Here is a 13085-nt window from a genome sequence, read left to right on the forward strand (position 1 = left end):
GACAAAATCACATGTTCCTTGAGCAGTATAAAATCAGAGTTGCTTTAAGTTCAACAACTAACCTCTGCAATCTTTTCAGCTTTACCTTTGCCACATTGCTGCTGGGAAGAGGCCTCGCTCTCCTTGCACAGACATCTCTGTGTGGGTGAGCTAAGAGACTTTCAAGCCATGCTACTCTTCCTGCAACCTACAGTAAGGGTCGATACATGCCACAGTGCCACTGGCAACATCACCCATAATCACAGATGGGGTTCTGCCAGAGTCAGCAGTCTTCAGTCCTAACAGGATACCATGGTGGGAACCAGGTGGCTGGAAAAAGCATGGTAGCTGCTGACTTACCACCTTACAGAGTTCCCATACAGATCAAACAAAATCCATGGCAGAGCTTCTACAGAGCCCAGGGCCAAGGGTGCAAGGCATGAACTCTCAAATCACTCTGTCTCCCACAAAAGAAGCCACTGGCAGCAGAAGTGCTAGACCCTGCTACTCCTATGTATGATCTAGTACCAGAAGAACAAAAAGCAGCGCTTCTTTTATATCTTCTTTGTAACACAACAGCTTTATGGTAATAGCAGGTAAGATTCTTGGTTGTTGTAAATTTTCATAGGTTCGGAATAGAGCTACAATAACTTCCATTACTGGGGGATGTGCCCCAATACCATAAGGGCAAACAGTGGCCTGATAGTTTTTAGTCTCCTAAATCATCAGGTCAAACCCTGCCAGGGAAGAGCTGACAAAATCGTGACCATTATTCAGTTATGAACATAAGCATGAAGGCACACTAAAGTTAATGAAGAGAAGATCACATTCAGTGGAATGACAATTAATTTTGTCGCTATAGGAATTAGTATAAAAACATCAGATTCAGGACTTACAAGGGACTTCACCTCTAAGTTAACCTGTATTGGGTTAAATGATCTACATAATCTGATTTACTTTTAGCACCATGTGTTACTAAATTGTAATCATTAGAAACCAGGAAATATGATCCTAGGCTAATTCAAGAGATCTGGATCCATACTAAAATGTGTCTTTAAATATATGGTATCACGGTCATAAAAGAAAGCACTCAAATAGTCAGGTCACACATCTTCATTCGCGCCATGGTTTATAGAGGCACGTTTGCCCCTGCATTCTATCGATCTAACAGGATGTGTTTTTCTATTACACATGCACACAGTCTCTACATTTAAAGAACATTACATTAAAAATGAAATCAAGAGCTTGCCTGTCAGGAAATGTGAGAAGGCAGATTGCCCCATACATTTTTTATTTGCTCACTAACATGCCTTCTAAGTCTCATTCAGGAACAGCTAGAAGTCAGTGTCAGAAGTAGTGCCGGAACTTGTAAATTCCTGGGGTCCAACCCAAAGATTTAACCTCAAAATAACATACCTGTGACGAACAGAGGACTCTGCTTTGTTCGTCTTCTACATCCAGTAAGGCCCGAGTCCTGTAAATGCAAGAATATAGAATTACATATACTCTAACAGATACTCTGCACAAAGGGGGTGAACTCAGATTGAAAAGTTAAAATTTGTTCCTATTTTGAGTGCTTAATACTATAACACTGTCCTTGAATGTAAGCTTTTTCCATATGTCATTTCCTAAAATCTTTTTTAAAAATACAATTTCAGGATTGCATCATATGGAGCCACACCGAGTGCTGCATGAGTTACCGCAAGAGTTTAAATGGCTGAAAACAACCATTTCAAAGGAAAATAGCAGTCTGTTGGGCCAGTTACTGTAGGTAGACATGATATATTATAAATATACAAAATGCCAAGCATATTAATGTAACCTGGTTTTCCTTAAAAACAAAACAAAACCCAAAACAACAACTACCATAAAATGAACAAAAGTGTGCCATGATTCATGTCTGCCCCTTAACTTTGGAATTTGATCATAATTTGAGCTTAAAAAGGACTAGAAAGTTCTCACAATTGTCATGACCAACAAAAGGAGAAACGGATGCTAAGTCATGGCCAGCCCAGTAGAGATTCACCCTGAGACAAGAGGTCCCTGACCCTCTAACATCCTGCACAGCCCTAAGGCTCTGTAGAGCTGAGAACACATTACAGACAAATGGACCCCTCTGGGATTTCAGCAGAAAGTCTTCAGAAAGTGCTGGGTGTGCAAGTTCCTTTAGTTAGAGGCTTAACACACAGGTAGATGTAGGTTGATTTTCAAGGACATGGGAAAAATCCAGTCCTCTCTTCCCTTAGGTCCCTGTTCAAAATGCCAGGTCACGACAGGTTTTCAAAGTACACACTGAAAGAGCATTTTCTACCATTTCTTCTAGAAAAGGCACACGTACCTATATACAAGTGCAAAATACTGTATAAATTGTATCTTGGGGAGAGGAGACAGGGTCTCTCTCACAGTTACCCATTATCTAACACAACAAGGCTCTGACTGCAGTTTCTCTAGTACAAACAGCAACAACAGCACGAGATAACTTAAACTAGACTCTGCCTGTAACACATATTATAAGAATATTGTAAAATGATAAGTTTTTTTTGTCTTGGTGTTGCAAATCAAATCACTGAGGACAGTTTCATATTTATTCTGCCTGTTTTCAGATAGAAGAAAGTATTTCTGTTTTAGTGAAATTATGCCTACCTTTACACATATGCATAGAAATAATATAAGCCCTTAGAAGATCATTCTACTATTCCTTTGTGTCTTGACTTCCATGAACTTAAAGAGTAGGAATCAGAGCCCAGGGGAGAAAGACAAGAGGAACTTTAAATGCCTAAAGCAGATAACCAAAAGTAGGTTACCATCATATTTTTAAGTTATGCATATTACAAGAGGAGATGACAGTCATAAATATGTCTCCTATTATCAATAGCTAGGCAGTTTCTCTTTTAAGTTAGCACAGTCAGTTCGGCTACTTAAAGTCTATTTCTATTTGTTTGGGCTGTGGACCATCCTGTATTTTAGCTCAGAGAAATTTGCCTTGTCTGGAATTTCTCTGAAGCAGCATATATGAAGGAAACAGTTTCTTGTTTCTACCTTGCAACTACATGGTAACTCAGAGCAATTCAACACAGCTGTTTCAGTTTTGTTAGCAGGTACAGCAACTTTTAACTAAAACTAAGAGCTCAGTGAATACAAGCAAGGCCACACAGGTGGTGTTTGATGCGGGGCAATAGTTATGGAGCAGGCAAACCACTCATTAATTGGAAGAGAATATTTTGGAATAGTGGCTATTGTCCCTTAGACTCTAACAAAATTCATGAGATATGATCTGAAACTATCATCTTTTTTTCCATTACCCTTACTACTCTGAAACATTACTTAGTTAACACCTGGGAGAAACTGGTTTGACTGACCCAGCTAAACAGAAATCAGGTAAATCAATGCTCTATCAACTTGCAATCAACAGCTCCCATATTTTTTACAGCTCCAATATTTCTAAGTTAAACCAGACCTTTTCAGCCCTCCTATAATACATCTCATGTAAACTAGGCACAGCTGGTCTCTCCACCGATAAATCAACTGTTGAAGGAGTAACAAAATATATACAACTAAGGCACAGACAGGACAAAAGATGGAGATTGAAAGAGAAACCATGCAGTGAACCTAAGAAGTCAATTTAGAGAGTCTTGACACATCTCATCAACATGCACCTAGGAAACGCTGCCGTGGGGAAGGTGGTTTTGTCTTAATTTTTTGATGTTGGTTCCTCAGTGAATGCTTTGCATAAGGCATCTCTGAATGAAAGGGATGTCTGGTTTATAAAAAAGCTGCAATCCCTTTAACTACTGATGATGGATACTGTAAGAAATAAAATCCTAGAGCAGAGAGATGTAGGGATGTTGACATACAGGATGTTGACTTCTGCGGCCAGGGAACGCAGTCCCATGTCACACTGGCAGGCTGGTTCTCCTGAAGGTGCCCCAAGTTGCAGTGGGACCACGGAAGCAGCCTGAACTGATAAGGACTCCCTGTATAATACAGTTTGATTCCCTATATAATAGTAACTATTTATATATTATTTTGGAGGGAATTTGAATTGCAGTCTGCTGACCACAATCCCAGCTCTATTGGGAAGATACGGTAGAGGTGTTGTACTTGCTTTTTTCAAGGGGTGCTGTATGTCTACATTGACAAAATGCTTAATGTCAAACCAAATTAAACAAAAAATTATATATTGATGGCACACATACAAAAAATTACATGTCTGAAACAAAGCATACATATCTTTCTATGCCACTGGCCGGAAAACACAGAAAAGCACTGGCTAAGTGCACCTGAGACTGGTTGATAGAGTCTCCTAAGAGGCTAGGTGGGAAACTGCCTTTGGTGAATCTACTTTTGTTATTTTGCACACCTAGCACAATAATTCTTAATGAAGTTCCACAGATAAGAGGACATGAAATTAAGCAGTTTGCATTGAAGTACAATGTTAGATGTTAAGCTGACAGTGCTCAATACCCACCATCTAAGAGGACAGTAGGAAACAGTGTCAGAATAATAAGACATTCACAAGAAAGGGTCATAGATTAAGACTCTTTAACCTTGTTAACTACACTAAGGAAACACTGGTTGTCACCTGCTGACATTTTGTTTAGCAGAAAACTGAAAACAAGAATGCCTGCTCTGTCAGAACTAATTTCCAAGTCCCTGGGGACTTGAAGAACTTTAAATAGACAGAAAATGATAAGAGGCACAAACCAACTGGAACCACACTATCAGAGCATGGAGTTCATAATATTCAGTGCTGATGAGTTTCTGTTTAATAGCTTCTTCTAAGCTATGAAACAAAAACCCCAAATCACAACCCAGAAATTATCTTAAAGGACTTACTGCCTTCAACATCTTCCATCTTGGATTTCAAGGCTTTAACATCACCTAACAGTGTCGCACAGATCCTGAATTTGTAGGTATTAGCTTAGGAGTCTTGCTCTGGAAATCAAACTATTTGCTGGATGTTTTCAAAGTTATTTTGCTCTATGCATTCATTATGAATCCCATCCAGTCTTTCTAAATACATCCTGAAATGCCATTGTACCTGGGTCAGCAACACATCTATCCCTTTAAACTTCTTGTGATTACCCATGAGATAGAACTCCTGAGAATAATTTTCCCTCCAGGAAATGCTTGAAATAAGACTGAAAAGAAGTTTCTATTGATTATTGCCATAAGAAACCTGCAGTGACTTCATAAAGATGATTCAGAGCTTAGTTTAGGCAGGGTGACTTAATGTCGTTACAAAATCCTACATGAATAGGAATTCAAAATATCTCCACTGTGTCATTACACTAAAAATTTGTCCTCTGAACTTTTCTTCTTTGTACTTCCAGCTCCCTCCCTGAACTTCGAGGTACACTTTCTGCATGTCTACATCTTATTGTACTTCTCTATATAATTCCTCTCTCCACTATATGAATCTTCTGCTAACAGCTGTTCAAGTGTTTCCCTGAAGCCTTTATACTACAAACACAAGGCCGCTAAGACTAACATGAGGCACAGTGAAGGGACCTGAACTAAGGACATGCATCATTGCATAATGGAGTGGTGAATGCTGTCCAGCAGGACACCATCAGGTAGGACAAGCTCAGTCCTTGTCAACGTCCTGTCCAACAGCCACCTTCCTAGCACCAATGTTCAGTAAAATGTCATGACTGACTTAGGGCTTCTTACCTGTCTATGGCCCACCAGGATCAACTTCCTGATGAAGTTAGGGTCCCAGGTCCAAGTTGTCTCCTAGACTTTAGTACTGGGTGGCTACAGACCAGCTGCAAGTCACAGAGCGGTGACAGAGTGGCCCAGAGCCTGCTGACAGAGCCCACAAGAGTGGCCTTGTTACTTCAAGCTGCTCAGCAAGCCTGGGAAAGTGGCTTTGCTGCCACCCCCGTCCCAGTACAAATTGGCAAGCAGCTCACATATGGCTCACATCAGCGTGCAATCAACACAGTCAGCATCTAAAGCTAGCCCCAGGTGTTAGAGCCTGCAGCATTTGGGACAAGAGTGATGACTGAGTTTAAAGGCAAAGGGAACAGAGTCAGGAAATTTCTTTCCCAAACAGAATGTTTCACCTGTTCAGATGTTTATTCCCAGCACAGCATGGAGACCTCCACTCCACAGATAGGAGTAGGAGGGCTTCATCAGCTGCACTGGGCTCCAGTGAATAAACCCAGGGAGTTTGTTGCCAGCCAGTTGAGACTCAGAGCCTGGCTGCAGCAGGTGCGCTGCGTCTCCATTGTGTGAGTGGACATGCTCTGAAATACTGGATCTGGCAGCGACGGTTTTCCCTTTTGCGCATCATCTGCTTCACTGCTCTTGCATAAGGATGATCTAAAGCTTAGCAAATACTCGTAGCTGGAAATATTACACACACAAAGCGATTACAGTAATACTCTTCATTTGTAGAAAGCAGATCATTCATTACCTACCCAAAATAGCTGAATGGCTTGAGAAACTACAGCTAACAACAGGCATTTAAAGCATCAGGTAGCAGAGAGCAGAGGTGCGGTCCCTTAGCAGGGGTGGAGTATTTCTCATTCACATAGCTGCTGTGGCAAAAACATTTCTACTGCTTCCTGTCTGGATGCCAGAAAAAAAGCTCACTGCAAGTATTAGAACAGATTATTTTGCTTTTGTTGCTACTATGCGAAAAGCTTATAATTTATCTTTCTGTAATACAACTACAATATTGTTCATAGAAATAACTCACATGTCTGTTGCTTTTAGTGTTGCATGAACATTAATCACATGCTCTCTGTTCTCGGAACTTTATTTCCCATCTCGAAAGGGATTCAGTGAAAAACACATTTACTATTAGAGACCACAAAGGTGGACTGTGATATAAAGTGAGTTGCCCAGAGTCAGTAGCATAGCTGTGAACAGAGCTCAGAGTCAGTATCTACAGACCTGTTCAGTGGACCACAGTATTTGGCAGACAGGAGGAGACAAAGGAAAGTTTCACCTGACTGCTGGAAGTTGGTAGGGAGCCCCAGGTAAGCTTGGCTGTGTACATTTCTCATTCCCTGTGACTTACAGTCCTCACAAAGCACTCACTACTTGACATGGTTGAAAATCGGTTACCAGGCTGCTTCCTCTTGAGTCAGCTTGATGTTTTCTCCTTAAGCCTCCATCCCTTGAAAATCATAGAGATGCAATTCATTCTGGTCCTGCAGCGTTTAGGCAGATTGCTAGGCCTGTGGATGAACTGACGAGAGTCTTTAGAGGACTTCAATCACAGTACCCAACGTTCTGGGTCACTAGTCTAATAAAATGCATGTCTCAAGATGGACACAAGTAAGCATGAACATTTTGTCAATCAAGAGAACAGCCATGGTCAGTGACAGACACTGGAACATAAAATAATAATAAGGTATTCAATGCTAGAACAGTATAAGCCACTGAGATGAAGAAAAATAAAATTGAATCCTGGTCCATATGCCAGGAGAAACAGCTTTGCTTATCTGATTTACTTAGACTCTGTTTTATTCAAGGCTCACACTTTAAAGCCTAGCATCTAAAATGCTACAACCCTACATGTAGTACAGCTCAGTCCATTCTCCCTGGAAGACTTAGTTTAACAGCTTACTTTCTAAGTATGCTTTTAGATTGCTAATATTAATGGCAGCTTAACTGCTCCATGCAAGATGGGTTGTTGCTCTTTCAGTATTTCCAGGCAGCCTGCAAACTCGTTTCTGGGATATATATAACGTATTTGCCACTCCACAGATACTACCACAAGATATAATGACATACATGTGTGGAGAATCAGGATCTTATGAGCCAAGTCGATTTCATCACTTGTTTACTGTGAAGGGTCCTGCTAGCTGCAGCAGAGCCTGCCTCAGATTTCTGATGAGCAAATTCACATGCACGTAACTACCCGTGATAACACAGTCTGCCTATTCAAAGCAGAGAGAACGTTTGTGCGTATATATATAACTGGGTTTGAGTTGAGGTGCTAAGAAAACTGTAAATAAGGGTTACGTTTCTTATTTAGTAAATATAAGAGTATCTACGGATGACGATGCAATCAGTGTTATTACAGAGCATAGGAGAAGTGTTTTAATATTAAATTCTATCTCTTTCATCATTACAAAAATGTTGATTTGTGGCAAATAGCAGTAGATTTCAAAAACATGTGTGGACCCTCACAACTATTTCACAGTGCCTCCAAATAATTTATTAGACTAACACTGATCAGTAGTATCTTTAATATCTTTTTTCCTGACAGATGTTAGTATTCCTTCCCCTCCGCACCCTTCTACTCCTTCACTCCCTCAGAAATGATAAGAACGCTCTGCATTTTGGTAATAAAGTATTTAGTTCAAATGAAAAATCACGTCATAATAAAGCAAGTGTTAGCCAGATCAAAAAAATCAATTAACCGGTGAGGATTTTTATTAGTCAATCATGTAACTAATTAAAACCATTGATTGATAACAGACAACACTGCAACAAAGTTATCTTACTCCTAACCAAGCAAAACGATCTGCCTGCTGCACATATAGATAGCATGGGGTGACCTGCTTACAGATAAGTCTGCAACTGCTGACCAATCTATTTTTACTTAGTGGTAGTATTTCCCCAGCTCAGCAGTTCTGACAGATCACAGCTTTGAGTCTGAGACATTTGTGAACCATCTCTTTGTTAGTCACAAATAGCAAAGTGCACATCGATAAATCACACCCTTTGTCTCTTTCTTTTCCCTCCCCCACACAGTTGCTGCTTTTTCTTGTCAAACCAACCCAGGCTGAACACTCCTGAATCATCTCTATTAACCTGTAAGAAATTCTGAAGAACAGATCCTATGTAATAGAAAATGACCTCAAATAATTAACATTTTTGAAGTGGTTTTTATCTGAATTTTGTCCAAGGTACATAAATCATCATTCATCTTTCCTCTTCCTGGCAGTGCACTTAGACATAGCAAGTCTTAAAATGATGACATCACCATCCCATGATCCTTCATTATAAGTAATTAAAGCAGTAATATGCCTCTTCTCATGCACTAGTCATCAAGCAGACTTACTCATATGAAATCTCAGGCATAGTGCACCTGAGGTGAATCAAGAGAGCACAGGACTCAATGTTTTTGGTGAACTGCTGGTACTTTTGTGTGGATTTATTGCTGCTGAGAGAGTAGTGCATGTTAACATGCAGGGAGACTAAATTCTGCTATTAATCCATGAGACAGGCACTGCAGAGGTAATATTAGGTTTCCTATCCACGTACAGTATCAAGGCCTTGACAAGGAAGGAAGGAAGGACTTAGTTTAGTCTGTGCCTCTTCAGATTTTGGCCTTTCTCATAAACACACTGGCAAAGCTATCAACATTAACGTCTGGATAATATGTTCAGTGACAGGGACAGTACCCAACAGGAACTCTGTTAGACATTCGAAACACCTTTCTGCAAACACTAATGATGATGAAAATTTTCTTATGCTGCTCAACAAGCTTTGGTCTAAAATCAGTAAGCTAGACCAGCTACCCAATAGCAGAACAGCCATCCAACAATGTAGTCATTATGGGTTTTTAATCTGTTATTGCATGAATTCCAGATTATTATTTTTACTCATTACAAATTTTCAAAATACGCACTACTATTTTCTACATAGCAAACAATAAAGCATTTGTCTTCCATGGGCAACTGCAACACCATACATCACATCATATTTTAATTCACATCCCACCTGGTGATCTCATCTATGTATTTCTCTTTAATAGCGACTCCAAAATATGGTCTGGTTTGGAAGACTCTTTGAGAAGCCCCATTCCAGCTTTAGTTGCTTCCATATATACAACAGTTTATAGTGCTACTGCCATAGCCGTATTCATACTACAGACTGTTCTGTGTATTTCTTTTTTCTGTACCATTCTGGATTCCACTGTCCTGGCATCATCAACACTATTCATGTTACCAAGCTTAGTTAGGTGACTATCATGGTTAGACCAAAAATTTCTTGCAAGTAGACCAACCTGCCTTGGCATTTGCAATAAGCATGATAGATATACAAGGAAAAAAGGCATCTAGGAAAGGAGAAGAATGCTATCAAAGAGTTGTTCTTTTTATCTATTGTTTTGCTTGTGACCAACAAATTCTGGATTGCAATTAAATATTTTTGATTGCTTCCACAATTTACTGGATTAAATGATGCTCAGTATCCAAAAAATCTTGGAGGACTGGCTGTTCAGAACCTGATAATCTAGAATTGATTTCACCTTGATTTCTTGGCTGTGGTGATTCAAACTATCTGCACACCTGCCCCACATCTACTTACATCTTTCAAGCCTGTCTCCTGCCTCCACCCATCCTGAATCCACACGATGGCACTACACCACACCTGTGTCAAAAACTGCCCAAACACCAGAGCTTAGAGCTCAGCATATAAAAGAGAAGCCTCACCAAAACGAAATGTCAAATAGAACTTACCTTGCATCACTAAGTATAAATCTTCATTTTAACCTTCTCTCTAGCTGGGCAATGCAAATAGAGGCAAATCTGAGAGTACAGGGAAGATCCAGAGGCTGTGGTCATGGTTCTGCAGGTATGATCAACTTTGGCAAGGTCCATGGTATGCTTTTAGGAAAACAAACCTGTTCCGTTTCATGTGGAAACAATGAAAAGAAAGAAAGAAAGAAAAAAAAGCAGAAACCATTCCGTATGGTGATAAATGATGAGGTGCATACTGACTTTCTCATCAGTCTTTTTAGATAGGTAATGCATGATTCCTTCCACACTCATTCTTCTACAAAGGTTACACAGTCTATCCCCTGTTCCAGAGAAAGATCAGACATGACTGTCATTCCTAATTAATATTTGTCTAACTATTTCTTTAAAAAATTGAAATTACAGAGCCTGGCTGGCTTTCTATTCCAATGCTTCATATCCTCAATATTAGAGTATAGAAAATGTTTTTCCTTCTACCAAATGTAAATTTTCCTTGCTGCAATTGAACCTCTCTTGCTTTACCAACTGTATTCCCACATATCTGCAGTGGACAAAAGGTATAGTTTTCCTGTCTTTGTATTTACATTCCACTGATTAGGCAATCTGTCATTATTTTGACCTTATTTTGCAGGTAAGCAAACCAGAGAAAAATTTACTACAGTATTTTAAGAGTAGAGAGAGAAGTGTTATAAGAAGAGTAAGCAAGCAAACCAACTTGTCAGCAAGTTTTCATATTTTAAAAAAAGCCCACAAAACCCAACACACATAAAACCCCCCAAAACCCCCCTAGAAGAATATAATAGGAATAATATTACCCGGAGAGATAAAGGTTATATCTAATTTATGATTCAAGATACAATAATGGGATCTTTTAAGAGCAGGTATTATTAGTCACCCTTCAGTCTCATCATCCAGTATTCAGAAAAATATATTTCCATAGAGAGCTGTATTTCACCACTACCTGCAAGAAAAGCTTGGCTAAAGAGCATTTTATACTTCCGACCAAAAATATACGATTGGCTTTTTGCCTTGATACAAAAAATATCTTTTTTTTCCTCCTATCATTATCATCTCTTAGTTAATCCAATACAAAGGGTTGCTTAATTAGTTAATTCTTCCATTTGTTTAATCTATTTACAAAGCAAAATTTTTCATTAAAAAATTTTGGAGTGCAGGCCTTAAAGTGTGATCATGTCTGTAAGATTAATGTGTAATGTATATTCAAGTATGTACTGAAGCTTATAGATATTATTTAGAAAATATATATATTTTAATTATAATTCTAAAATACTTCCTCTCTGTGTGAAGAACATTAATAAAAAAAGGGTTTATATTTCTTTGTTTGAATGAACGTTCAGTTACAATTCTGGTTTATTTGTTCAGACTGCTGACATTTCCATGGTCTTTTATTAAAGACCTGATTAACCTGCAGAAAGAGCATGATGTTTGTACAAAGCTTACGTTCTCTAAGCCTGCTTCACACCCACATATTGCCTTCTGCTAGGAGAACACCGGTAATGTCAGCATCCCCTATCATATGACAACACCTTCAGAGGACTGACTCCTCTGTCAATACAACATGATTTATAACGCCAGGAACCAGAATAGGAGTAACATCAGAGTGTTAGCCTGAGCCTTTGGTCAGCTGTAGCGCTGCTACTAGGCTCTGGGCATGCAGGACATAACTGAGCATGCAGCTCTGCTAACACCTTTATCCACATTGCTGTCCTCTTGCCAGCATCCAGGTGCTGCACAAATCAACTTTCTCACAGCAGTTTTGCTATTTCTAGACAAAAGTACTGGCTTAAAATAACTGAAGCCCTCTGCATGTGACTCTCTCAGATGTGCTGAGGATAATATTCTTCCCAAGTTGATCACCCTTTCCCTAGTTTAGCAGTCTTTGAAAATTAAAGCACTGTCTGCATGGACATGGGGCAAATGAATACGACTAGGAAAATTTACCTACGTGCATTTTAAAGTAAGCTGTCGGAAAGATCTTGCATCAAATTAAAAAAAAACCCAAACAACCCAGTGGTCTAAGATGTTTAATGAAACCAAAGTCTTTAAAGCCTCGGTATCCATTTTCCCATTACCTGATGACTCAGGTTATGACACTCATGAAGAACCAACAGATCAGCAATTCCTCTTTTATCTAAGCCAAGTGTTAAACAGTTAGAGATTCTAAATTCAAAGTGAATTTATTAACATTACACAGTACCATGAGGTCCACACTTGAGATGCAAAATTGGTAACAGGTTATAAAATGCAAGATATGACCCTACCGAAGTCATTATCAACTAATTTAAGATATGACATGGTGACACTAAAGGGAAATAAAGTAATTGTGAGGGGATGCAACAGGAAGAAAGGATCCAGAGTTATGTAATTACTGAGTCAAAGACAATTGCAAACCTGAACAGATTAAGCTTTCTCTGAACAACATCTTTTCAATTTATTGATCTATTTTGCACCAGCTAAACCACCATAATATCTCATAATTTTAAAAAACGATCACAGTCAGGAGTTTCATTTTTCTGGGCTGGCTGCATGCTGTTTGCCTTTCACTGGTGTATGATGTTTATATTATTTCCCAACGTTGTATTTTCTAGAAAAATGAAGCTATCTACATACTCAACCCCCCAAAAAAATTTGCAGATGTAA

The sequence above is a fragment of the Ciconia boyciana genome, chromosome 8, assembly GCF_034638445.1.
Source record: "Ciconia boyciana chromosome 8, ASM3463844v1, whole genome shotgun sequence".
In the NCBI taxonomy this organism is placed as follows: Eukaryota; Metazoa; Chordata; class Aves; order Ciconiiformes; family Ciconiidae; genus Ciconia; species Ciconia boyciana.